Source organism: Cryptomeria japonica, unplaced genomic scaffold, assembly GCF_030272615.1.
Source record: "Cryptomeria japonica unplaced genomic scaffold, Sugi_1.0 HiC_scaffold_67, whole genome shotgun sequence".
Lineage (NCBI taxonomy): Eukaryota > Viridiplantae > Streptophyta > Pinopsida > Cupressales > Cupressaceae > Cryptomeria > Cryptomeria japonica.
The window spans coordinates 272,501-300,367 of record NW_026728889.1 but is presented as its reverse complement, the minus strand read 5'-3'; the positions used below and the strand labels follow the sequence as shown (position 1 = coordinate 300,367).

The window sequence follows — 27,867 nt, the reverse complement described above, 5'->3', positions numbered from 1 at the left end:
GTTATGAGCTTGTCGCAGTGTGTACTTAGCAAACCGCGACCCACGTGCGAATCCACCCCGGCCACCCACCCCCGTCGAGGTGCACACCCTCCCTCGCGAAGTGCGCCCCGTTCGCCAAGTGTGAGCCCTGCCCGGGTGCGCGCACCTTGCTAGGGCGTCGGGTGTGCACCCGGCGCGGCCTACGTGCGTGCACCTGTAGGGGGCGTCGTGTGCGTGCAGTGTCCCGTCTGCAACGCGGTGCCCACACACCACCTCGGGCGCAACGACCTGCGCTCACATGTGGGCCGAGTGCACCTTGGTGCATGTTCGGGGCGCCTCGGGTGCACGCTCGATCTTGCCCCGGTGCACCAAGGCGCTCGGTTTGCCCCGGGTGCGCACTTGGTGCAAGGTGGGCACCCAAAATAGGGATCAAGCACCAAAACACAAGTTTCGGGATGCAAAATGGGACCCAAGGACCACAAATGCGTTCCAAGACCCATGATGGGTCCACGAGAACAAAAATGTGTTCCGAGACTTAATAAACAAATATTGGGTTTTAGGAGAAGAAACATGCTCTGATGCCCAAAACGAGAATCGACCCCGAAAAGGCCACAGGCCAAAAGTGGGATGCGAGACAAAAAAAAATGGGACCCGAGGACCAAAATTGGGTTCCCAGGTCGAAGACAGGGCAACCGGACAAGAAACGACCTCTAAGGCTCGAAATGAGTCCCGACGACTAAAACTTGACAAGAAGCACCCATCAGGCACCCAACTCGACACCCATGGGATGCCGACCCACCCGGGCTTCCACCTAGCACACCTTGGCACCCACCCACCCTCGCACCCAACCTCGCACCCAACTTAGCACCTTTGAACCCACATTGGCACTCACCCTGACCCTGGCACCTTGGAACCCACATTGGCACTCACCTTGACCCTGGCACCCACCTTTGCACTCACCTTGGGACCCACCCTGGCTCCCACCTCGGCACCCACCCAGACACCCACCTTGGTTCCTTGGCACCCACCTTGGATCCTTGGCACCCACCCCGACACCCACCTTGGCACGCAACTTGGCTACTTGCCACCCACCTTGGCTCCTTGACGCCCACCCCGACAACCACCCCGTGACCTACCCTGGCTAGGGTTGGTGCACACCCACCCTGGTGCCCACCTTGGCACCCACCCTATGACCCACCTTGGCACGCACCTTAGTACCCACCCCGTTACCCACCCTAGGACCCACCCCGTGACCCACCTTGGCCAGGGTGGGTGCCTTGGTGCGCACAACTTGCCTGGGCTGCACACCAGGGCGGGCTCAAGATGGCACCCGCGTTCCGTTTTTTTCACTATCTTTCAAAACGGAAATTTTAAAATCTCATTTTTTTCTTTTTTTTGCCTTTTCTGGAAATTAGTGAAGGCAGCGCATCAAAGGTGCGCAATGCTGGTGCGAACCCGGGAGCGCTCCGATGTGTGCTCCAAGGTGCGGCGTGCACGAAGTCCGAGCCCGGTTTGCCCCGGGTGCGCACCTCGCGTGCACCTTCGCCGGGGTGAGCACCTTGGCTGGGTTGCGCGCCCTGGTGCGTACCAAGGAGCGCTCTGAAGTGTGCTCCAAGGTGCGGCGTGCACGAAGTCGGAGCCCGGTTTGCCCCGGGTGTGCACCTCGGGTGCGCACCTCGCGTGCACCTTCGCTGCGGTGGGCACCTTGGCTGGGTTGCGCGCCTTGGTGGGCACCATGCAGTGCACGAAGTCGGAGCCCGGTTTGCCCCGGGCGCGCACCTCCGCCAGGGTGGGCACCTTGGTGCGCACAACTTGCCTGGGCTGCGCATCAGGAAGGGCTCAAGATGGCACCCGCGTTCCGTTTTTTTCACTATCTTTCAGAACGGAAATTTTAAAATATCGTTTTTTTTTGCCTTTTCTGGAAATTAGTGAAGGCAGCGCATCAAAGGTGCGCAACGCTGGTGCGAACCTGGGAGCGCTCCGATGTGTGCTCCAAGGTGCGGCGTGCACGAAGTCGGAGCCCGGTTTGCCTCGGGTGCGCCCTGGTGGGCACCATGGTGCGCACCAAGGAGCGCTCCGAAGTGTGCTCCAAGGTGCGGCCTGCACGAAGTCGGAGCCCGGTTTGCCCCGGGTGTGCACCTCGGGTGGGCACCTTGGTGCGCATGCCTTGCCTGGGCTGCGCACCAGGGCGGGCTCAAGATGGCACCCGCGTTCCTTTTTTTTCACTATCTTTCAAAACGGAAATTTTAAAATCTCATTTTTTTTTGCCTTTTTCTGGAAATTAGTGAAGGCAGCGCATCAAAGGTGCGCACCTCGCTGCCCACCACGGTGCGCAACGCCGGTGGGCACCCGGGAGTGCTTCGAAGTGTGCTCCAAGGTGCTGCGTGCACGTTGTCGGAGCCCGGTTTGCCCCGGGTGCGCACCTCGCGTGCACCTTCGTCGGGGTGGGCACCTTGGCTTGGTTTGCCCCGGCTGCGCTCCGAAGCGGGGTTATTGGAGCGCCGCCTCTTTTTTTGTCGGAGCGTTTGGTGGGGTTTCTCGCATTGGCTCTTCCGAGGCCCGGTTGCCACCCTGGCGCGCACGAAGTCGGAAGTAGGGTTAATTGCCCGGGTGCGCACCTTTGCCAGGGTGGCACCTTACCTGGGCTGCGCACCAGGGCGGGCTCAAGATGGCACGCGCGTTCCGTTTTTTTCACTATCTTTCAAAACGGAAATTTTAAAATCTCCTTTTTTTTTTGCCTTTTCTGGAAATTAGTGAAGGCAGCGCATCAAAGGTGCGCACCTCGCTGCCCACCTTGGTGTGCTCTGAGGTGCGCACCCGGGAGCGCTACGAAGTGTGCTCCAAGGTGCGGCGTGCACGTTGTCGGAGCCCGGTTTGCCCCGGGTGCGCACCTCGCCTGCACCTTGGCCGGGGTGGGCACCTTGGCTGGGTTTGCCCAGGGTGCGCTCCGAAGCGGGGTTACTGGAGCGCCCCCTCTTTTTTTGTCAGAGAGTTTGGTGGGGTTTCTCGCATTGGCTCTTCCCAGGCCCGGTTGTTGGGTGCGCTCCCACCCTGGCGCGCGCGAAGTTGGAAGTTGGGTTAATTGCCCGGGCGCGCACCTTCGCCAGGGTGGGCACCTTGGTGCGCAAACCTTGGCTGGGCTGCGCACCAGGGCGGGCTCAAGATGGCACCAGCATTCCCTTTTTCTCACTATCTTTCAAAACGGAAATTTTAAAATCTCGTTTTTTTTTTGCCTTTTATGGAAATTAGTGAAGGCATCGCATCAAAGGTGCGCACCTCGCTGCCCACCTTGGTGTGCTCCGAGGTGCCCACCACGGTGCGCAACGCCGGTGCGAACCCGGGAGCGCCCCGATGTGTGCTCCAAGGTGCGGCGTGCACGAAGTCGGACCCCGGTTTGCCCCGGGTGCGCACCTCGCGTGCACCTTGGTGCGCACACCTTGGCTGGGTTGCGCGGCCTGGTGGGCACCATGGTGCGCACCAAGGAGCGCTCCGAAGTGTGCTCCAAGGTGCGGCGTGCACGAAGTCGGAGCCCGGTTTGCCCCGGGTGCGCACCTTCGCCGCGGTGGGCACCATGGCGTGCACGAAGTCGGAGCCCGGTTTGCCCCGGGTGCGCACCTCGCGTGCACCTTCGCCGGGGTGGGCACCTCGGCTGGGTTGCGCGCCCTGGTGCGCACCAAGGAGCGCTCTGAAGTGTGCTCCAAGGTGCGGCGTGCACGAAGTCGGAGCCCGGTTTGCCCCGGGTGTGCACCTCGGGTGCGCACCTCGCGTGCACCTTCGCTGCGGTGGGCACCTTGGCTGGGTTGCGCGCCTTGGTGGGCACCATGCAGTGCACGAAGTCGGAGCCCGGATTGCCCCGGGCGCGCACCTCCGCCAGGGTGGGCACCTTGGTGCGCACAACTTGCCTGGGCTGCGCACCAGGAAGGGCTCAAGATGGCACCCGCGTTCCGTTTTTTTCACTATCTTTCAGAACGGAAATTTTAAAATCTCGTTTTTTTTTGCCTTTTCTGGAAATTAGTGAAGGCAGCGCATCAAAGGTGCGCAACGCTGGTGCGAACCTGGGAGCGCTCCGATGTGTGCTCCAAGGTGCGGCGTGCACGAAGTCGGACCCCGGTTTGCCCCGGGTGCGCACCTCGCGTGCACCTTGGTGCGCACACCTTGGCTGGGTTGCGCGCCCTGGTGGGCACCATGGTGCGCACCAAGGAGCGCTCCGAAGTGTGCTCCAAGGTGCGGCGTGCACGAAGTCGGAGCCCGGTTTGCCCCGGGTGCGCACCTCGCGTGCACCTTCGCCGCGGTGGGCACCATGGCGTGCACGAAGTCGGAGCCCGGTTTGCCCCGGGTGCGCACCTCGCGTGCACCTTCGCCGGGGTGGGCACCTTGGTGTGCAGACCTTGGCTGGGTTGCGCGCCCTGGTGGGCACCATGGTGCGCACCAAGGAGCGCTCCGAAGTGTGCTCCAAGGTGCGGCCTGCACGAAGTCGGAGCCCGGTTTGCCCCGGGTGTGCACCTCGGGTGGGCACCTTGGTGCGCATGCCTTGCCTGGGCTGCGCACCAGGGCGGGCTCAAGATGGCACCCGCGTTCCTTTTTTTTCACTATCTTTCAAAACGGAAATTTTAAAATCTCATTTTTTTTTGCCTTTTTCTGGAAATTAGTGAAGGCAGCGCATCAAAGGTGCGCACCTCGCTGCCCACCACGGTGCGCAACGCCGGTGGGCACCCGGGAGTGCTTCGAAGTGTGCTCCAAGGTGCTGCGTGCACGTTGTCGGAGCCCGGTTTGCCCCGGGTGCGCACCTCGCGTGCACCTTCGTCGGGGTGGGCACCTTGGCTGGGTTTGCCCCGGCTGCGCTCCGAAGCGGGGTTATTGGAGCGCCGCCTCTTTTTTTGTCGGAGCGTTTGGTGGGGTTTCTCGCATTGGCTCTTCCGAGGCCCGGTTGCCACCCTGGCGCGCACGAAGTCGGAAGTAGGGTTAATTGCCCGGGTGCGCACCTTTGCCAGGGTGGGCACCTTACCTGGGCTGCGCACCAGGGCGGGCTCAAGATGGCACGCGCGTTCCGTTTTTTTCACTATCTTTCAAAACGGAAATTTTAAAATCTCCTTTTTTTTTTGCCTTTTCTGGAAATTAGCGAAGGCAGCGCATCAAAGGTGCGCACCTCGCTGCCCACCTTGGTGTGCTCTGAGGTGCGCACCCGGGAGCGCTACGAAGTGTGCTCCAAGGTGCGGCGTGCACGTTGTCGGAGCCCGGTTTGCCCCGGGTGCGCACCTCGCCTGCACCTTGGCCGGGGTGGGCACCTTGGCTGGGTTTGCCCAGGGTGCGCTCCGAAGCGGGGTTACTGGAGCGCCCCCTCTTTTTTTGTCAGAGCGTTTGGTGGGGTTTCTCGCATTGGCTCTTCCCAGGCCCGGTTGTTGGGTGCGCTCCCACCCTGGCGCGCGCGAAGTTGGAAGTTGGGTTAATTGCCCGGGCGCGCACCTTCGCCAGGGTGGGCACCTTGGTGCGCACACCTTGGCTGGGCTGCGCACCAGGGCGGGCTCAAGATGGCACCAGCATTCCCTTTTTCTCACTATCTTTCAAAACGGAAATTTTAAAATCTCGTTTTTTTTTTGCCTTTTATGGAAATTAGTGAAGGCATCGCATCAAAGGTGCGCACCTCGCTGCCCACCTTGGTGTGCTCCGAGGTGCCCACCACGGTGCGCAACGCCGGTGCGAACCCGGGAGCGCCCCGATGTGTGCTCCAAGGTGCGGCGTGCACGAAGTCGGACCCCGGTTTGCCCCGGGTGCGCACCTCGCGTGCACCTTGGTGCGCACACCTTGGCTGGGTTGCGCGGCCTGGTGGGCACCATGGTGCGCACCAAGGAGCGCTCCGAAGTGTGCTCCAAGGTGCGGCGTGCACGAAGTCGGAGCCCGGTTTGCCCCGGGTACGCACCTCGCGTGCACCTTCGCCGGGGTGGGCACCTCGGCTGGGTTGCGCGCCCTGGTGCGCACCAAGGAGCGCTCCGAAGTGTGCTCCAAGGTGCGGCGTGCACGAAGTCGGAGCCCGGTTTGCCCCGGGTGCGCACCTCGCGTGCACCTTCGGCGGGGTTGCGCGCCCTGGTGGGCACCATGGTGCGCACCAAGGAGCGCTCCGAAGTGTGCTCCAAGGTGCGGCGTGCACGAAGTCGGAGCCCGGTTTGCCCCGGGTGCGCACCTCGCGTGCACCTTCGGCGGGGTTGCGCGCCCTGGTGGGCACCATGGTGCGCACCAAGGAGCGCTCCGAAGTGTGCTCCAAGGTGCGGCGTGCACGAAGTCGGAGCCCGGTTTGCCCCGGGTGCGCACCTCGCGTGCACCTTCGCCGCGGTGGGCACCATGGCGTGCACGAAGTCGGAGCCCGGTTTGCCCCGGGTGCGCACCTCGCGTGCACCTTCGCCGGGGTGGGCACCTCGGCTGGGTTGCGCGCCCTGGTGCGCACCAAGGAGCGCTCCGAAGTGTGCTCCAAGGTGCGGCGTGCACGAAGTCGGAGCCCGGTTTGCCCCGGGTGCGCACCTCGCGTGCACCTTCGCCAGGGTGGGCACCTCGGTGCGCACACCTTCTCAATGTTTTCTTGCCTTTTCTGGAAATTGGTGAAGGCAGCGCATCAAAGGTGCGCACCTCGGTGTGCTCCGAGGTGCGAACCCGAGAGCGCTCCGAGGTGCCCACGAAGTCGAAAGTCGGGTTAATTGCATTGTTTTCCCCGGGTGCGCTCCGAGGTGCGCAACATCGGCGCGCACCAAGGAGGGCTCCGAAGTGTGCTCCAAGGTGCGCACGATGGCGTGCACCTCTGGTGCGCACGATTCGGAGCTCGGTTTGACCGGGGTGCGCACACCTTGGCTGGGTTGCGCACCTTTTGTGCGCTCCAAGGTGCGCACGAAGTCGGAGCTCGGTTTGCCCCGGGTGCGCACCTTCGCCAGGGTGCGCACCTTGATGCGCACGCCTTGGCTGGGCTGCGCACCTTGGTGGGCGCCATGGTGCGCACCTTTCGTGCGCTCCAAGGTGCGCACGAAGTCGGAGCTCGGTTTGCCCCGGGTGCGCACCTTGGTGGGCGCCATGGTGCACTCCGAGGTGCCCAAGATTGGTGCGCACCAAGGAGCGCTCCGAAGTGCGCTCCAAGGTGCGCGCGAAGTCGAAAGTTGGGTTAATTGTCCGGTTTGCCTCGGGTGCGCACCTTGCGTGCACCTTCGCCAGGGTGGGCGCCTTGGTGCGCACACCTTGGCTGGGCTGCGCACACCTTGGCACCCGCGTTTCCTTCATTTTAAATTTTTTTTTTTTACAATCTCTCAAGTGGGAAATTCTATAATCTCAACTTTTTTTGCCTTTTCAGGAAACTTTTGAATGGAGCGCATCATTGGTGCGCTCCGAAGTGTGCTCCAAAGCTCTCTCCAGCTGCGTGCACCTGCCCCGGCCGCGCACCCGGCCCCGCCCAGCTTCGCTCACCTGTCCCGGGCGTCTGGTGCGGAACCTTAGAGTAAGAAACATCACCGTGCACCTTGGCCAACGTGCGCGACTCGACCGAGCGCGCACTGGCCGAGGTGCACACCGATTTCACCTGGGTGCGCGCGCAGCACCTCGGGCGCACCGGGGTGCGCGCACAACGCCCGGGTTGCACCGTGGCCTGTGTGCTCGGGGCGCCTCGGGTGCGCGCTCGGTGTCGCCCCCGCGCGCGCGGTAGTGCGGGCAGCGCACCCCGGCCCGGCCCGGCCCCGACGAGAACGCAAACGGGCAAAAGGTTTATTCAAATAGCATTGCGATGCCCGGCGAAAAACTAAAAAAGGGTGCAACACCGGGACTTCCCGGGAGGTCACCCATCCCAGTACTACTCCGGCCCAAGCGCGCTTAACTGCGGAGTTCTGATGGGATCCGGTGCACTAACGCTGGTATGATCGCACCCGTTATGAGCTTGTCGCAGTGTGTACTTAGCAAACCGCGACCCACGTGCGAATCCACCCCGGCCACCCACCCCCGTCGAGGTGCACACCCTCCCTCGCGAAGTGCGCCCCGTTCGCCAAGTGTGAGCCCTGCCCGGGTGCGCGCACCTTGCTAGGGCGTCGGGTGTGCACCCGGCCCGGCCTACGTGCGTGCACCTGTAGGGGGCGTCGTGTGCGTGCAGTGTCCCGTCTGCAACGCGGTGCCCACACACCACCTCGGGCGCAACGACCTGCGCTCACATGTGGGCCGAGTGCACCTTGGTGCATGTTCGGGGCGCCTCGGGTGCACGCTCGATCTTGCCCCGGTGCACCAAGGCGCTCGGTTTGCCCCGGGTGCGCACTTGGTGCAAGGTGGGCACCCAAAATAGGGATCAAGCACCAAAACACAAGTTTCGGGATGCAAAATGGGACCCAAGGACCACAAATGCGTTCCAAGACCCATGATGGGTCCACGAGAACAAAAATGTGTTCCGAGACTTAATAAACAAATATTGGGTTTTAGGAGAAGAAACATGCTCTGATGCCCAAAACGAGAATCGACCCCGAAAAGGCCACAGGCCAAAAGTGGGATGCGAGACAAAAAAAAATGGGACCCGAGGACCAAAATTGGGTTCCCAGGTCGAAGACAGGGCAACCGGACAAGAAACGACCTCTAAGGCTCGAAATGAGTCCCGACGACTAAAACTTGACAAGAAGCACCCATCAGGCACCCAACTCGACACCCATGGGATGCCGACCCACCCGGGCTTCCACCTAGCACACCTTGGCACCCACCCACCCTCGCACCCAACCTCGCACCCAACTTAGCACCTTTGAACCCACATTGGCACTCACCCTGACCCTGGCACCTTGGAACCCACATTGGCACTCACCTTGACCCTGGCACCCACCTTTGCACTCACCTTGGGACCCACCCTGGCTCCCACCTCGGCACCCACCCAGACACCCACCTTGGTTCCTTGGCACCCACCTTGGATCCTTGGCACCCACCCCGACACCCACCTTGGCACGCAACTTGGCTACTTGCCACCCACCTTGGCTCCTTGACGCCCACCCCGACAACCACCCCGTGACCTACCCTGGCTAGGGTTGGTGCACACCCACCCTGGTGCCCACCTTGGCACCCACCCTATGACCCACCTTGGCACGCACCTTAGTACCCACCCCGTTACCCACCCTAGGACCCACCCCGTGACCCACCTTGGCCAGGGTGGGTGCCTTGGTGCGCACAACTTGCCTGGGCTGCACACCAGGGCGGGCTCAAGATGGCACCCGCGTTCCGTTTTTTTCACTATCTTTCAAAACGGAAATTTTAAAATCTCATTTTTTTCTTTTTTTTGCCTTTTCTGGAAATTAGTGAAGGCAGCGCATCAAAGGTGCGCAATGCTGGTGCGAACCCGGGAGCGCTCCGATGTGTGCTCCAAGGTGCGGCGTGCACGAAGTCCGAGCCCGGTTTGCCCCGGGTGCGCACCTCGCGTGCACCTTCGCCGGGGTGAGCACCTTGGCTGGGTTGCGCGCCCTGGTGCGTACCAAGGAGCGCTCTGAAGTGTGCTCCAAGGTGCGGCGTGCACGAAGTCGGAGCCCGGTTTGCCCCGGGTGTGCACCTCGGGTGCGCACCTCGCGTGCACCTTCGCTGCGGTGGGCACCTTGGCTGGGTTGCGCGCCTTGGTGGGCACCATGCAGTGCACGAAGTCGGAGCCCGGTTTGCCCCGGGCGCGCACCTCCGCCAGGGTGGGCACCTTGGTGCGCACAACTTGCCTGGGCTGCGCATCAGGAAGGGCTCAAGATGGCACCCGCGTTCCGTTTTTTTCACTATCTTTCAGAACGGAAATTTTAAAATATCGTTTTTTTTTGCCTTTTCTGGAAATTAGTGAAGGCAGCGCATCAAAGGTGCGCAACGCTGGTGCGAACCTGGGAGCGCTCCGATGTGTGCTCCAAGGTGCGGCGTGCACGAAGTCGGAGCCCGGTTTGCCTCGGGTGCGCCCTGGTGGGCACCATGGTGCGCACCAAGGAGCGCTCCGAAGTGTGCTCCAAGGTGCGGCCTGCACGAAGTCGGAGCCCGGTTTGCCCCGGGTGTGCACCTCGGGTGGGCACCTTGGTGCGCATGCCTTGCCTGGGCTGCGCACCAGGGCGGGCTCAAGATGGCACCCGCGTTCCTTTTTTTTCACTATCTTTCAAAACGGAAATTTTAAAATCTCATTTTTTTTTGCCTTTTTCTGGAAATTAGTGAAGGCAGCGCATCAAAGGTGCGCACCTCGCTGCCCACCACGGTGCGCAACGCCGGTGGGCACCCGGGAGTGCTTCGAAGTGTGCTCCAAGGTGCTGCGTGCACGTTGTCGGAGCCCGGTTTGCCCCGGGTGCGCACCTCGCGTGCACCTTCGTCGGGGTGGGCACCTTGGCTTGGTTTGCCCCGGCTGCGCTCCGAAGCGGGGTTATTGGAGCGCCGCCTCTTTTTTTGTCGGAGCGTTTGGTGGGGTTTCTCGCATTGGCTCTTCCGAGGCCCGGTTGCCACCCTGGCGCGCACGAAGTCGGAAGTAGGGTTAATTGCCCGGGTGCGCACCTTTGCCAGGGTGGCACCTTACCTGGGCTGCGCACCAGGGCGGGCTCAAGATGGCACGCGCGTTCCGTTTTTTTCACTATCTTTCAAAACGGAAATTTTAAAATCTCCTTTTTTTTTTGCCTTTTCTGGAAATTAGTGAAGGCAGCGCATCAAAGGTGCGCACCTCGCTGCCCACCTTGGTGTGCTCTGAGGTGCGCACCCGGGAGCGCTACGAAGTGTGCTCCAAGGTGCGGCGTGCACGTTGTCGGAGCCCGGTTTGCCCCGGGTGCGCACCTCGCCTGCACCTTGGCCGGGGTGGGCACCTTGGCTGGGTTTGCCCAGGGTGCGCTCCGAAGCGGGGTTACTGGAGCGCCCCCTCTTTTTTTGTCAGAGAGTTTGGTGGGGTTTCTCGCATTGGCTCTTCCCAGGCCCGGTTGTTGGGTGCGCTCCCACCCTGGCGCGCGCGAAGTTGGAAGTTGGGTTAATTGCCCGGGCGCGCACCTTCGCCAGGGTGGGCACCTTGGTGCGCAAACCTTGGCTGGGCTGCGCACCAGGGCGGGCTCAAGATGGCACCAGCATTCCCTTTTTCTCACTATCTTTCAAAACGGAAATTTTAAAATCTCGTTTTTTTTTTGCCTTTTATGGAAATTAGTGAAGGCATCGCATCAAAGGTGCGCACCTCGCTGCCCACCTTGGTGTGCTCCGAGGTGCCCACCACGGTGCGCAACGCCGGTGCGAACCCGGGAGCGCCCCGATGTGTGCTCCAAGGTGCGGCGTGCACGAAGTCGGACCCCGGTTTGCCCCGGGTGCGCACCTCGCGTGCACCTTGGTGCGCACACCTTGGCTGGGTTGCGCGGCCTGGTGGGCACCATGGTGCGCACCAAGGAGCGCTCCGAAGTGTGCTCCAAGGTGCGGCGTGCACGAAGTCGGAGCCCGGTTTGCCCCGGGTGCGCACCTTCGCCGCGGTGGGCACCATGGCGTGCACGAAGTCGGAGCCCGGTTTGCCCCGGGTGCGCACCTCGCGTGCACCTTCGCCGGGGTGGGCACCTCGGCTGGGTTGCGCGCCCTGGTGCGCACCAAGGAGCGCTCTGAAGTGTGCTCCAAGGTGCGGCGTGCACGAAGTCGGAGCCCGGTTTGCCCCGGGTGTGCACCTCGGGTGCGCACCTCGCGTGCACCTTCGCTGCGGTGGGCACCTTGGCTGGGTTGCGCGCCTTGGTGGGCACCATGCAGTGCACGAAGTCGGAGCCCGGATTGCCCCGGGCGCGCACCTCCGCCAGGGTGGGCACCTTGGTGCGCACAACTTGCCTGGGCTGCGCACCAGGAAGGGCTCAAGATGGCACCCGCGTTCCGTTTTTTTCACTATCTTTCAGAACGGAAATTTTAAAATCTCGTTTTTTTTTGCCTTTTCTGGAAATTAGTGAAGGCAGCGCATCAAAGGTGCGCAACGCTGGTGCGAACCTGGGAGCGCTCCGATGTGTGCTCCAAGGTGCGGCGTGCACGAAGTCGGACCCCGGTTTGCCCCGGGTGCGCACCTCGCGTGCACCTTGGTGCGCACACCTTGGCTGGGTTGCGCGCCCTGGTGGGCACCATGGTGCGCACCAAGGAGCGCTCCGAAGTGTGCTCCAAGGTGCGGCGTGCACGAAGTCGGAGCCCGGTTTGCCCCGGGTGCGCACCTCGCGTGCACCTTCGCCGCGGTGGGCACCATGGCGTGCACGAAGTCGGAGCCCGGTTTGCCCCGGGTGCGCACCTCGCGTGCACCTTCGCCGGGGTGGGCACCTTGGTGTGCAGACCTTGGCTGGGTTGCGCGCCCTGGTGGGCACCATGGTGCGCACCAAGGAGCGCTCCGAAGTGTGCTCCAAGGTGCGGCCTGCACGAAGTCGGAGCCCGGTTTGCCCCGGGTGTGCACCTCGGGTGGGCACCTTGGTGCGCATGCCTTGCCTGGGCTGCGCACCAGGGCGGGCTCAAGATGGCACCCGCGTTCCTTTTTTTTCACTATCTTTCAAAACGGAAATTTTAAAATCTCATTTTTTTTTGCCTTTTTCTGGAAATTAGTGAAGGCAGCGCATCAAAGGTGCGCACCTCGCTGCCCACCACGGTGCGCAACGCCGGTGGGCACCCGGGAGTGCTTCGAAGTGTGCTCCAAGGTGCTGCGTGCACGTTGTCGGAGCCCGGTTTGCCCCGGGTGCGCACCTCGCGTGCACCTTCGTCGGGGTGGGCACCTTGGCTGGGTTTGCCCCGGCTGCGCTCCGAAGCGGGGTTATTGGAGCGCCGCCTCTTTTTTTGTCGGAGCGTTTGGTGGGGTTTCTCGCATTGGCTCTTCCGAGGCCCGGTTGCCACCCTGGCGCGCACGAAGTCGGAAGTAGGGTTAATTGCCCGGGTGCGCACCTTTGCCAGGGTGGGCACCTTACCTGGGCTGCGCACCAGGGCGGGCTCAAGATGGCACGCGCGTTCCGTTTTTTTCACTATCTTTCAAAACGGAAATTTTAAAATCTCCTTTTTTTTTTGCCTTTTCTGGAAATTAGCGAAGGCAGCGCATCAAAGGTGCGCACCTCGCTGCCCACCTTGGTGTGCTCTGAGGTGCGCACCCGGGAGCGCTACGAAGTGTGCTCCAAGGTGCGGCGTGCACGTTGTCGGAGCCCGGTTTGCCTCGGGTGCGCACCTCGCCTGCACCTTGGCCGGGGTGGGCACCTTGGCTGGGTTTGCCCAGGGTGCGCTCCGAAGCGGGGTTACTGGAGCGCCCCCTCTTTTTTTGTCAGAGCGTTTGGTGGGGTTTCTCGCATTGGCTCTTCCCAGGCCCGGTTGTTGGGTGCGCTCCCACCCTGGCGCGCGCGAAGTTGGAAGTTGGATTAATTGCCCGGGCGCGCACCTTCGCCAGGGTGGGCACCTTGGTGCGCACACCTTGGCTGGGCTGCGCACCAGGGCGGGCTCAAGATGGCACCAGCATTCCCTTTTTCTCACTATCTTTCAAAACGGAAATTTTAAAATCTCGTTTTTTTTTTGCCTTTTATGGAAATTAGTGAAGGCATCGCATCAAAGGTGCGCACCTCGCTGCCCACCTTGGTGTGCTCCGAGGTGCCCACCACGGTGCGCAACGCCGGTGCGAACCCGGGAGCGCCCCGATGTGTGCTCCAAGGTGCGGCGTGCACGAAGTCGGACCCCGGTTTGCCCCGGGTGCGCACCTCGCGTGCACCTTGGTGCGCACACCTTGGCTGGGTTGCGCGGCCTGGTGGGCACCATGGTGCGCACCAAGGAGCGCTCCGAAGTGTGCTCCAAGGTGCGGCGTGCACGAAGTCGGAGCCCGGTTTGCCCCGGGTACGCACCTCGCGTGCACCTTCGCCGGGGTGGGCACCTCGGCTGGGTTGCGCGCCCTGGTGCGCACCAAGGAGCGCTCCGAAGTGTGCTCCAAGGTGCGGCGTGCACGAAGTCGGAGCCCGGTTTGCCCCGGGTGCGCACCTTCGCCGCGGTGCGCACCATGGCGTGCACGAAGTCGGAGCCCGGTTTGCCCCGGGTGCGCACCTCGCGTGCACCTTCGGCGGGGTTGCGCGCCCTGGTGGGCACCATGGTGCGCACCAAGGAGCGCTCCGAAGTGTGCTCCAAGGTGCGGCGTGCACGAAGTCGGAGCCCGGTTTGCCCCGGGTGCGCACCTCGCGTGCACCTTCGGCGGGGTTGCGCGCCCTGGTGGGCACCATGGTGCGCACCAAGGAGCGCTCCGAAGTGTGCTCCAAGGTGCGGCGTGCACGAAGTCGGAGCCCGGTTTGCCCCGGGTGCGCACCTCGCGTGCACCTTCGCCGCGGTGGGCACCATGGCGTGCACGAAGTCGGAGCCCGGTTTGCCCCGGGTGCGCACCTCGCGTGCACCTTCGCCGGGGTGGGCACCTCGGCTGGGTTGCGCGCCCTGGTGCGCACCAAGGAGCGCTCCGAAGTGTGCTCCAAGGTGCGGCGTGCACGAAGTCGGAGCCCGGTTTGCCCCGGGTGCGCACCTCGCGTGCACCTTCGCCAGGGTGGGCACCTCGGTGCGCACACCTTCTCAATGTTTTCTTGCCTTTTCTGGAAATTGGTGAAGGCAGCGCATCAAAGGTGCGCACCTCGGTGTGCTCCGAGGTGCGAACCCGAGAGCGCTCCGAGGTGCCCACGAAGTCGAAAGTCGGGTTAATTGCATTGTTTTCCCCGGGTGCGCTCCGAGGTGCGCAACATCGGCGCGCACCAAGGAGGGCTCCGAAGTGTGCTCCAAGGTGCGCACGATGGCGTGCACCTCTGGTGCGCACGATTCGGAGCTCGGTTTGACCGGGGTGCGCACACCTTGGCTGGGTTGCGCACCTTTTGTGCGCTCCAAGGTGCGCACGAAGTCGGAGCTCGGTTTGCCCCGGGTGCGCACCTTCGCCAGGGTGCGCACCTTGATGCGCACGCCTTGGCTGGGCTGCGCACCTTGGTGGGCGCCATGGTGCGCACCTTTCGTGCGCTCCAAGGTGCGCACGAAGTCGGAGCTCGGTTTGCCCCGGGTGCGCACCTTGGTGGGCGCCATGGTGCACTCCGAGGTGCCCAAGATTGGTGCGCACCAAGGAGCGCTCCGAAGTGCGCTCCAAGGTGCGCGCGAAGTCGAAAGTTGGGTTAATTGTCCGGTTTGCCTCGGGTGCGCACCTTGCGTGCACCTTCGCCAGGGTGGGCGCCTTGGTGCGCACACCTTGGCTGGGCTGCGCACACCTTGGCACCCGCGTTTCCTTCATTTTAAATTTTTTTTTTTTACAATCTCTCAAGTGGGAAATTCTATAATCTCAACTTTTTTTGCCTTTTCAGGAAACTTTTGAATGGAGCGCATCATTGGTGCGCTCCGAAGTGTGCTCCAAAGCTCTCTCCAGCTGCGTGCACCTGCCCCGGCCGCGCACCCGGCCCCGCCCAGCTTCGCTCACCTGTCCCGGGCGTCTGGTGCGGAACCTTAGAGTAAGAAACATCACCGTGCACCTTGGCCAACGTGCGCGACTCGACCGAGCGCGCACTGGCCGAGGTGCACACCGATTTCACCTGGGTGCGCGCGCAGCACCTCGGGCGCACCGGGGTGCGCGCACAACGCCCGGGTTGCACCGTGGCCTGTGTGCTCGGGGTGCCTCGGGTGCGCGCTCGGTGTCGCCCCCGCGCGCGCGGTAGTGCGGGCAGCGCACCCCGGCCCGGCCCGGCCCCGACGAGAACGCAAACGGGCAAAAGGTTTATTCAAATAGCATTGCGACGCCCGGCGAAAAACTAAAAAAGGGTGCAACACCGGGACTTCCCGGGAGGTCACCCATCCCAGTACTACTCCGGCCCAAGCGCGCTTAACTGCGGAGTTCTGATGGGATCCGGTGCACTAATGCTGGTATGATCGCACCCGTTATGAGCTTGTCGCAGTGTGTACTTAGCAAACCGCGACCCACGTGCGAATCCACCCCGGCCACCCACCCCCGTCGAGGTGCACACCCTCCCTCGCGAAGTGCGCCCCGTTCGCCAAGTGTGAGCCCTGCCCGGGTGCGCGCACCTTGCTAGGGCGTCGGGTGTGCACCCGGCCCGGCCTACGTGCGTGCACCTGGAGGGGGCGTCGTGTGCGTGCAGTGTCCCGTCTGCAACGCGGTGCCCACACACCACCTCGGGCGCAACGACCTGCGCTCACATGTGGGCCGAGTGCACCTTGGTGCATGTTCGGGGCGCCTCGGGTGCACGCTCGATCTTGCCCCGGTGCACCAAGGCGCTCGGTTTGCCCCGGGTGCGCACTTGGTGCAAGGTGGGCACCCAAAATAGGGATCAAGCACCAAAACACAAGTTTCGGGATGCAAAATGGGACCCAAGGACCACAAATGCGTTCCAAGACCCATGATGGGTCCACGAGAACAAAAATGTGTTCTGAGACTTAATAAACAAATATTGGGTTTTAGGAGAAGAAACATGCTCTGATGCCCAAAACGAGAATCGACCCCGAAAAGACCACAGGCCAAAAGTGGGATGCGAGACAAAAAAAAATGGGACCCGAGGACCAAAATTGGGTTCCCAGGTCGAAGACAGGGCAACCGGACAAGAAACGACCTCTAAGGCTCGAAATGAGTCCCGACGACTAAAACTTGACAAGAAGCACCCATCAGGCACCCAACTCGACACCCATGGGATGCCGACCCACCCGGGCTTCCACCTAGCACACCTTGGCACCCACCCACCCTCGCACCCAACCTCGCACCCAACTTAGCACCTTTGAACCCACATTGGCACTCACCCTGACCCTGGCACCTTGGAACCCACATTGGCACTCACCTTGACCCTGGCACCCACCTTTGCACTCACCTTGGGACCCACCCTGGCTCCCACCTCGGCACCCACCCAGACACCCACCTTGGTTCCTTGGCACCCACCTTGGATCCTTGGCACCCACCCCGACACCCACCTTGGCACGCAACTTGGCTACTTGCCACCCACCTTGGCTCCTTGACGCCCACCCCGACAACCACCCCGTGACCTACCCTGGCTAGGGTTGGTGCACACCCACCCTGGTGCCCACCTTGGCACCCACCCTATGACCCACCTTGGCACGCACCTTAGTACCCACCCCGTTACCCACCCTAGGACCCACCCCGTGACCCACCTTGGCCAGGGTGGGTGCACCCACCCTGGTGCCCACCTTGGCACCCACCCATCCTAGCACCCAGCCTGTGACCGGGCTTGGAACCCAACCTTGCACCCGCACCCGTCTTGGCCAGTGTGGGTGCGCACCCATCCTGGCACCCACGTTGTGACACACCCTTTAACCCACGCACCCTAGCACCCACGTTGGCACCCACCTTGGAACCCAACCTAGCAACTTGGCACCCACCCCGTGACCCACCTTGGCATCCACCATAGCAGTCGCCGACTTGGCACCCACCTCGGCACCCACCTTGACACTTGTGGACCCACCTTGCCACTCACCCTAGCATCGACCCATCCTAGCACCCACCCTGGCACCTTTGCACCCTAGCACTCACCCATCCTAGCACCTAACCTGTGACCCACCTTGACACTCACCCTCGCACCCACCTTGGAACCCAACCTAGCACCCACCCACCCTGACACCAACCCTAGCACCTACCCACCCTTGCACCCACCCTGTGACCCATCTTGGCACCCACCCATCCTACCACTCAACCTATCACCCACCTTCTCACCCACCTTGGCATCCACCTTAGCACCCACCCACACTGGCACCTTGGCACCCACCTCGGGCAAGGTGGGTGCACACCCACCCTGGCACCCAATTTAGAACCCACCGAGCATGTTACCCACCTTGGCACCCACATTGCAGCCCACCCTAGTACCCACCCTATGACCCACATTGGCATCCACACCCTAGCACCCAGGCACCTCGACACCCGCCTTGACACCCACCCTAGCACTGAACCTGTGACCCACCTTGGAACTCACCCTAGAACCCACCCACCCTGTGAACCACCTTGGCATCCACCTTAGCACCCACCCACCTTGGCACCCACTCTAGCACTCACCCATCCTAACACCCAACTTGTTACCCACCTTGGCACCCGCCCTCGCGTCCACCTTGAAACCCACCCTAGCACCCACCCACGCAGGAGCCCACCTTGGCACCCAACCTAACACCCACGCATCCTGGCACCCAACTTGTGACCCACCTTGGAACCCACCCTAGTACCCACCTTTGAACCCACTATATCACCAACCCACCTTGGCACCCACCCTATGACCCTCTTTGGAATCCACCCTAGCACGCACCCACCCTGGCACCCACCATGGAGCGCACCCTAGCACCCACCCACCTCGGCACGCACCTCAACACCCACCTTGGTGTGCGCACTGCGCCAACCTCTCAAAGACCCTATGTGGTGCGCTCCAAAGTGTACACCTTTGGTGCGCTCCAAGGTGCGCACCTTTGGTGCACACCGAGGTGCACACCAAAGTGTGCACCGAGGTGAGCACCAAAGTGCACTCCAGGGTGCACACCAAGGCGTGCACCTTTGGTGCGGTCAATGCAAACGAATTCGGAAGTTGGGGTCGATGTCCTAATCGCTGCTGCAGACTACACGTATGAGAATCGGACAAATAGCTTTATATAGGGGAGGTGTTGCGTTTGATGGGTCGACTCCCCTGGTTGTGTGCACTGCACCAACTTCAAAGACCCTGTCTTGTTTAAGAAGTCAAAAGTTGGGGTGGATGTCCTAATCATTGCTGCAGTCTACGCATGTATGAGAATCAGACAAATAGCTTATATAGGGGAGGTGTTGCATTCGGTGGGTTGACTCCCCTGGTTGTGCGCACTGCGCCAACCTCAAAGACCCCGCATAGCAGAAGAAGTCGGAAGTCGGATTTTGGTGAGCACCAAGGCGTGCACCTTTGGTGCGGTCAACGCAGACGAATTCAGAAGTTGGGGTGGATGTCCTAATCGTTGTTGCAGGCTACACATGTATGAGAATCAGACAAATAGCTTATATAGGGGAGGTGTTGGGTTTGATGGGTCAACTCCCTTGGTTGTGCGCATTACGCCAACCTCAAAGACCTTGTTTTCGTTAAGAAGTCAAAAGTTGGGGTCAATGTCCTAATGGCTCCTGCAGGCTACACATGTATGAGAATCGGACAAATAGCTTATATAGGGGAGGTGTTGGGTTTGATGGGTCGACTCCCCTGGTTGTGCGCATTACGTCAACCTCAAAGACCTTGTTTTCGTTAAGAAGTCAAAAGTTGGGGTCGATGTCCTAATTGCTCCTGTAGACTACACATGTATGAGAATCAGACAAATAGCTTATATAGGGGAGGTGTTGGGTTTGATGGGTTGACTCCCCTAGTTGTTCGCATTACACCAACCTCAAAGACCTTGTTTTCGTTTAGAAGCCGAAAGTTGGGGTCGATGTCCTAATTGCTCCTGCAGGCTACGCATGTATGAGAATCAGACAAATAGCTTATATAGGGGAGGTGTTGGGTTTGATGGGTCGACTCCCCTGGTTGTGCGCATTGCGCCAACCTCAAAGACCCTGCATTGCGGATGAAGTCGAAAGTCAGAGTTTGGTGTGCTACAAGGTGTGGTCGAAGGTGCTCACCTAGGTGTGCACCTTTGGAGCACAGGAAAAGTGCCCTCCAAAAGTGCGCACCTTTGGAGTGCACAAAAGTGCCCTCCAAAAGTGCGCACCTTTGGAGCGCAGAAAAGTGCCCTCCAAAAAGTGCCCTCCAAAAGTGCGCACCTTTGGAGCGCAGAAAAGTGCCCTCCAAAAAGTGCCCTCCAAAAGTGCGCACCTTTGGAGCGCAGAAAAGTGCCCTCCAAAAAGTGCCCTCCAAAAGTGCGCACCTTTGGAGCGCAGAAAAGTGCCCTCCAAAAAGTGCCCTCCAAAAGTGCGCACCTTTGGAGCGCAGAAAAGTGCCCTCCAAAAAGTGCCCTCCAAAAGTGCGCACCTTTGGAGCGCAGAAAAGTGCCCTCCAAAAAGTGCCCTCCAAAAGTGCGCACCTTTGGAGCGCAGAAAAGTGCCCTCCAAAAAGTGCCCTCCAAAAGTGCGCACCTTTGGAGCGCAGAAAAGTGCCCTCCAAAAAGTGCCCTCCAAAAGTGCGCACCTTTGGAGCGCAGAAAAGTGCCCTCCAAAAAGTGCCCTCCAAAAGTGCGCACCTTTGGAGCGCAGAAAAGTGCCCTCCAAAAAGTGCCCTCCAAAAGTGCGCACCTTTGGAGCGCAGAAAAGTGCCCTCCAAAAAGTGCCCTCCAAAAGTGCGCACCTTTGGAGCGCAGAAAAGTGCCCTCCAAAAGTGCGCACTTTTGGTGCGCACCAAGGCGCTGGTTCGGTCGTTGCAGGCGAGTTCGGAAGTTGGGGTCAATGTCCTGAGCGGAGGTGCAAACTACACAGGTGTCGGAATCGGACAAATAGCTTATATAGGGGAGGTGTATGCTTCGATGGGTCGACTCCCCAGGTTGAGCGCACCGCGCCAACCTCAAAGACCCTACGGTATGGATGAAGTCGGAAGTTGGGTCCGATGACCGATTCGATTAGTAGGTATGCTCATGAGGTCGGAATTTGGGTCCGATGACCTGCCATGTGCAGGAAGGCGAATGTTGACACTGTGCGTTGCAAGGTGCACACCAAGGCGCTGGTGCGGTCTTTTTAGTCGAGTTCGGAAGTTGGGGTCGATGTCCTGATCGGAGGTGCAAGCTACACAGGTGTGGGAATCGGACAAATAGCTTATATAGGGGAGGTGTATGCTTCGTTGGGTCGACTCCCCGGGTTGAGCGCACCGCGCCAACCTCAAAGACCCTACGGTATGGATGAAGTCGGAAGTTGGGTCCGATGACCGATTCGATATGTAGGCATACTCGCGAGGTCGGAATTTGGGTCCGATGACCTGCCACGTGCAGGAAGGCGAATGTTGGCACTGTGCGTTGCAAGGTGCGCACCAAGGCGCTGGTTCGGTCGTTGGAGGCGAGTTCGGAAGTTGGGGTCGATGTCTTGATCGGAGGTGCAAACTACACAGGTGTGGGAATCGGACAAATAGCTTATATAGGGGAGGTGTATGCTTCGTTGGGTCGACTCCCCGGGTTGAGCGCACCGCGCCAACCTCAAAGACCCTACGGTATGGATGAAGTCGGAAGTTGGGTCCGATGACCGATTCGATATGTAGGCATACTCGCGAGGTCGGAATTTGGGTCCGATGACCTGCCATGTGCAGGAAGGCGAATGTTGGGACTGTGCGTCGCAAGGTGCGCACCAAGGCGCTGGTGCCGTCGTTGCAGTCGAGTTCGGAAGTTGGGGTCGATGTCCTGGTCAGAGGTGCAAACTACACAGGTGTGGGAATCGGACAAATAGCTTATATAGGGGAGGTGTATGCTTCGATGGGTCGACTCCCTGGGTTGAGCGCACCGCGCCAACCTCAAAGACCCTACAGTATGGATGAAGTCGGAAGTTGGGTCCGATGACCGATTCGATACGTAGGCATATTGGCGAGGTCTGAATTTGTGTCCGATGACCTGCCATGCGCAGGAAGGCGGAATTTGGGTCCGATGACCGAGTTGATGGCGTGCCATGCGCAGAAAGGCGGAATTTGGGTCCGATGACCGAGTTGATGTTGATGGCCCGCCATGCACAGGAAGGCGGAATTTGGGTCCGATGACCGATTTGAAGGCGTGCCATACGCAAAAAGGCGGAGTTTGGGTCCGATGACCGAGTTGATATTGATGGCCCGCCATGCGCAGGAAGGCGGAATTTGGGTCCGATGACCTGACATACGCATGGAGTCCGACTCGGGGGCCGATGTTCGATTCGATGACTTGCATTGTGGGTAAAGTCGGAAGTTGTGGTCTTTGACCCGATTCGATGACCAGACTTCGGCTGCTTGAGAATCGGACAAATAACTTATATAGGGGAGGTAGTGTTCTCGAGCATCCTCCCCCCGTGCCCGTTTATGTCGATTGATGCTGGTGCTCGACTGGTTGGAGCGCTCGGATGCAAAAATCTTGCACCAGGATTTATCGATTGTGATGGACACGGCAAGTCTCCTGATTGCTATGCAGGAGCTCATCGTGAATCTCTATGCGGCCTTGGTATGGACTCGACCTGCGGAATGGTTCGGCAATGGTAGTCGCTCCAACACGTCCTTGCAATGGCCACAGAGGTGATTCGACTAGAGCTCCAGTCTAGCTTTTGGGTTGCTTGGCGGACTGGTATAGCCGCGATCGAGTTCCGGCCATGAACGTTTTAGATAGCTCTTGGGCTTTCTGGGACGGAAGTCGGAAGTTTGGGCTGTTGTCCGATTTGATGACCATTCTTCGGATGTGTGAGAATCGGACAAATAACTTATATAGGGGACTGTGTTGTCTCACGCAGCCCCCTCCGTGCCCCTCTATCTCGACCGATGTTGGTGCTTGAAAGGGTTGGGATCGCTCGGATTTATAAACGTGCACCACCATTTGTCGAGTGTGAGGGACGCGGCAGGTCTCCTAAATGCTATGCGGGCGCTCTCTGAGAATCTCTATCCGGCCTCGACACAGACTAGTCTTGCTGAATGGTTTGGCACTGGTAGTCGATCCAACACGTCGTTGTTGTGGCCGCCTAGGCGATTCGATTCGAGCCCCCGTCTAGCTTTTGGGTTGCTTGGCGGATTTTGCCCTATCCGCAAGTGAGCTCGGTCCCTAAACGTTCGAGAAACCCGATTGCTATGCGCCGACTCTCTTTCTTGCGAGCCTCCATCTAGCTTTTGGGTCTCTACGGAACGGAAGTCGGAATCTGGGACCGTTGTTTGATTCGACGAGGCAGACTACGGTTGTGCGAGAATCGGACAAATAACTTATATAGGGGAGGTGTTGACTGGAGCATTCTCCCCCGTGCCCCTCTAACTCGACCAATGCTGGCGCTCGAACGGTGGTAGCGCTCGGATTTTCATTGAGCGCCAGCATTGGTCGATTTAGAGGGGCATGCGAGATTCCCGAATGCTATGCGAGGGCTCTAACGGAAATGTCTATTGGTTTCGGTATGGATGCAATTGCGAGTGGTTCGGCAAAGGTAGTCGTTCCGATGCGTCCATGTCGTGGCCAAATCGATAATTCGATTTGAGCCCTCGTATAGCATTTGGGTCTCTCGATGTGATTCCGCATTCCAGTCCCTTTGGGCACTGCTTGAGCCGCATCCCAGGGGGTTCCCTTCCCAATAATCTGCCTCGCAACCCGATTGCTATGCGGTGAGGCTCCTCGGCCGCCTCGGAACTATCTGTGTATCGGACGCGTCGCGGGATAAGGGGTTGTCACTGGTAGTCGCCCCAAGCGCGTCCGATGCTTGGACCATTCCGAGGCGGCCCTGAAGCCTCTTCCGTCTAGCCGTTGGGTCCTTCTCGCCGCATCCCTCGCCTCGCACCCCGATTGCTATGCGGTGAGGCTCCTCGGCCGCCTCGGAACTATCTGTGTATCGGACGCGTCGCGGGATAAGGGGTTGTCATTGGTAGTCGCCCCAAGCGCGTCCGATGCTTGGACCATTCCGAGGCGGCCCTGAAGCCTCTTCCGTCTAGCCGTTGGGTCCTTCTCGCCGCATCCCTCGCCTCGCACCCCGATTGCTATGCGGTGAGGCTCCTCGGCCGCCTCGGAACTATCTGTGTATCGGACGCGTCGCGGGATAAGGGGTTGTCATTGGTAGTCGCCCCAAGCGTGTCCGATGCTTGGACCATTCCGAGGCGGCCCTGAAGCCTCTTCCGTCTAGCCGTTGGGTCCTTCTCGCCGCATCCCTCGCCTCGCACCCCGATTGCTATGCGGTGAGGCTCCTCGGCCGCCTCGGAACTATCTGTGTATCGGACGCGTCGCGGGATAAGGGGTTGTCACTGGTAGTCGCCCCAAGCGCGTCCGATGCTTGGACCATTCCGAGGCGGCCCTGAAGCCTCTTCCGTCTAGCCGTTGGGTCCTTCTCGCCGCATCCCTCGCCTCGCACCCCGATTGCTATGCGGTGAGGCTCCTCGGCCGCCTCGGAACTATCTGTGTATCGGACGCGTCGCGGGATAAGGGGTTGTCACTGGTAGTCGCCCCAAGCGCGTTCGATGCTTGGACCATTCCGAGGCGGCCCTGAAGCCTCTTCCGTCTAGCCGTTGGGTCCTTCTCGCCGCATCCCTCGCCTCGCACCCCGATTGCTATGCGGTGAGGCTCCTCGGCCGCCTTGGAACTATCTGTGTATCGGACGCGTCGCGGGATAAGGGGTTGTCACTGGTAGTCGCCCCAAGCGCGTCCGATGCTTGGACCATTCCGAGGTGGACCCGAAGCCTCTTCCGTCTAGCCGTTGGGTCCTTCTCGCCGCATCCTTCGCCTCGCACCCCGATTGCTATGCGGTGAGGCTCCTCGGCCGCCTCGGAACTATCTGTGTATCGGACGCGTCGCGGGATAAGGGGTTGTCACTGGTAGTCGCCCCAAGCGCGTCCGATGCTTGGACCATTCCGAGGCGGACCCGAAGCCTCTTCCGTCTAGCCGTTGGGTCCTTCTCGCCGCATCCCTCGCCTCGCACCCCGATTGCTATGCGGTGAGGCTCCTCGGCCGCCTTGGAACTATCTGTGTATCGGACGCGTCGCGGGATAAGGGGTTGTCACTGGTAGTCGCCCCAAGCGCGTCCGATGCTTGGACCATTCCGAGGCGGACCCGAAGCCTCTTCCGTCTAGCCGTTGGGTCCTTCTCGCCGCATCCCTCGCCTCGCACCCCGATTGCTATGCGGTGAGGCTCCTCGGCCGCCTTGGAACTATCTGTGTATCGGACGCGTCGCGGGATAAGGGGTTGTCACTGGTAGTCGCCCCAAGCGCGTCCGATGCTTGGACCATTCCGAGGCGGACCCGAAGCCTCTTCCGTCTAGCCGTTGGGTCCTTCTCGCCGCATCCCTCGCCTCGCACCCCGATTGCTATGCGGTGAGGCTCCTCGGCCGCCTTGGAACTATCTGTGTATCGGACGCGTCGCGGGATAAGGGGTTGTCACTGGTAGTCGCCCCAAGCGCGTCCGATGCTTGGACCATTCCGAGGCGGCCCCGAAGCCTCTTCCGTCTAGCCGTTGGGTCCTTCTCGCCGCATCCCTCGCCTCGCACCCCGATTGCTATGCGGTGAGGCTCCTCGGCCGCCTTGGAACTATCTGTGTATCGGACGCGTCGCGGGATAAGGGGTTGTCACTGGTAGTCGCCCCAAGCGCGTCCGATGCTTGGACCATTCCGAGGCGGCCCCGAAGCCTCTTCCGTGTAGCCGTTGGGTCCTTCTCGCCGCATCCCTCGCCTCGCACCCCGATTGCTATGCGGTGAGGCTCCTCGGCCGCCTTGGAACTATCTGTGTATCGGACGCGTCGCGGGATAAGGGGTTGTCACTGGTAGTCGCCCCAAGCGCGTCCGATGCTTGGACCATTCCGAGGCGGACCTGAAGCCTCTTCCCTCTAGCCGTTGGGGCTTTCTCGCCGCATCCCTCGCCTCGCACCCTGATTGCTATGCTGTGAGGCTCCTCGGCCGCCTTGGAACTATCTGTGTATCGGACGCATCGCGGGATAAGGGGTTGGCAGTGGTAGTCGCCCCAAGCGCATCCGATGCTTGGACCATTCCGAGGCGGCCCTGCAGCCTCTTCCGTCTAGCCGTTGGGGCCATCTCGCCGCATCCCCCACCTCGCACCACGATTGCTATGCGGTGAGGCTCCTTGGCCGCCTCGGAACTATCTGTGTATCGGACGCATCGCGGGATAAGGGGTTGTCACTGGTAGTCGCCCCAAGCGCGTCCGATGCTTGGACTATTCCGAGGCGGCCCTGCAGCCTCTTCCGTCTAGCCGTTGGGGCCATCTCGCTGCATCCCCCACCTCCTCGGCCGCCTCGGAACTATCTGTGTATCGGACGCATCGCGGGATAAGGGGTTGGCAGTGGTAGTCGCCCCAAGCGCGTCCGATGCTTGGACTATTCCGAGGCAGCCCTGCAGCCTCTTCCGTCTAGCCTTTGGGGCCATCTCGCCGCATCCCTCGCCTCGCACCCCGATTGCTATGCGGTGAGGCTCCTCGGCCGCCTGGGAACTATCTTCGTATCGGACGCATCGCGGGATAAGGGGTTGTCACTGGTAGTCGCCCCAAGCGCGTCCGATGCTTGGACTATTCCGAGGCGGCCCTGTGGCCTCTTCCGTCTAGCCGTTGGGGCCATCTCGCCGCATCCCCCACCTCGCACCCCGATTGCTATGCGGTGAGGCTCTTCGGCCGCCTTGGAACTATCTTCGTATCGGACGCATCGCGGGATAAGGGGTTGTCACTGGTAGTGGCCCCAAGCGCGTCCGATGCTTGGACTATTCCGAGGCGGCCCTGCAGCCTCTTCCGTCTAGCCGTTGGGGCCATCTCGCCGCATCCCCCACCTCGCACCCCGATTGCTATGCGGTGAGGCTCCTCGGCCGCCTTGGAACTATCTTCGTATCGGACGCATCGCGGGATAAGGGGTTGTCACTGGTAGTCGCCCCAAGCGCGTCCGATGCTTGGACTATTCCGACGCGGCCCTGTGGCCTCTTCCGTCTAGCCGTTGGGGCCATCTCGCCGCATCCCCCACCTCGCACCCCGATTGCTATGCGGTGAGGCTCCTCGGCCGCCTTGGAACCATCTTCGTATCGGACGCATCGCGGGATAGGGGGCTGTCACTGGTAGTCGCCCCAAGCGTGTCCGATGCTTGGACCATTCCTAGGCGGCCCTGAAGCCTCTTCCGTCTAGCCGTTGGGGCCTTCCCGCCCCATCCCTCGCCTCGCACCCCCGATTGCTATGCGGTGAGGCTCCTCGGCCGCCTTGGAACCATCTGTGTATCGGACGCATCGCGGGATAAGGGGTTGGCACTGGCAGTCGCCCCAAGCGCGTCCGATGCTTGGACCATTCCGAGGTGGCCCTGAAGCCTCTTCCGTCTAGCCGTTGGGGCCTTCCCGCCCCATCCCTCGCCTCGCACCCCGATTGATATGCGGTGAGGCTCCTCGGCCGCCTTGGAACTATCTGTGTATCGGACGCATCGCGGGATAAGGGGTTGGCACTGGTAGTCGTCCCAATCGCATCCGATGCTTGGACCATTCCGAGGCGGCCCTGCAGCCTCTTCCGTTTAGCCGTCGGGGCCTTCCCGCCGCATCCCTCGCCTCGCATCCCGATTCCTATGCGGTGAGTCTTCTCGGCCGCCGCGGAACTATACCTGTTATTGCTACTGCATCCTTCGGCTGGTAACCTCCTCTGCCGCCTTGGAACGTTCTCTTTGTCGGACGCGTCGCGGGATAAGGGGTTGGCACTGGTAGTCGCCCCAAGCGCGCCCGATGCATAGACCGCTCCGAGTCGACCTTGCTTTCAGCCTCTCACATGCATAGACCTCTCTGAGTCGACCCTGCAGCCTCTCACGTTTAGCCTTTGGAATCTCGCCTCACAACATGATTGCTATCCTTGATGCATCCCTTGCCTCGAGCCCTGATTGCTTTCTTGGCTGCATCCCTCCTCTCCTCACAGCCCGGTTGTCATCACTGCTTCATCCGTCGCTTCATGCATTCTGGCTGCTGGGCCCTTCCCACCGCACACCTCGATTGCTATCTCTTCTGCATCACACACCCCGATTGCTATCTCTGCTACATCCCTCGGCTCTCACTTCTGCATCCTTCGCCTCACACCTCGATTGCTATCAATGCTGCATCCGTAACCTCACACCCCGATTGCTATGCGGGGAGGCTCCTTGGCCGCCTTGGAAATTTCTGTGTGTCGGACGCACCGCGGGATAAGGGGTTGGCACTGGTAGTCGCCCCAAGTGCGCCCGATTCTTAGACCGCTTCGAGGTGACCTCGTAGCCTCTTTCGTCCAGGCTTCCTGCCTTCAACGCCCTTTTTACACCTCGATTGCTATGCGCGGGCTCGTTGGCGTCTATCACCTCTCTGCGAAGAGTGGCACGATGATTGTTGGGGTAAATCGTAGCAGTCCGATCTCTGGCCTTGGGCCATTGTGAGGGCTGATC

General features: G+C 60.9%; 2 non-coding genes across 2 annotated transcripts; both read right to left on the bottom strand.

The window, feature by feature from the left end:
- Window positions 1-7,754: 7,754 nt before the first annotated feature.
- LOC131863632 (5S ribosomal RNA) lies at window positions 7,755-7,873 on the bottom strand. Its single transcript, XR_009362530.1, has one exon. It is a non-coding gene; the product is annotated as a 5S ribosomal RNA (ribosomal RNA).
- A 7,817-nt stretch (window positions 7,874-15,690) lies between these two features.
- LOC131863674 (5S ribosomal RNA) lies at window positions 15,691-15,809 on the bottom strand. The gene has a single exon (XR_009362572.1). It is a non-coding gene; the product is annotated as a 5S ribosomal RNA (ribosomal RNA).
- Between the last annotated feature and the right edge of the window lie 12,058 nt (window positions 15,810-27,867).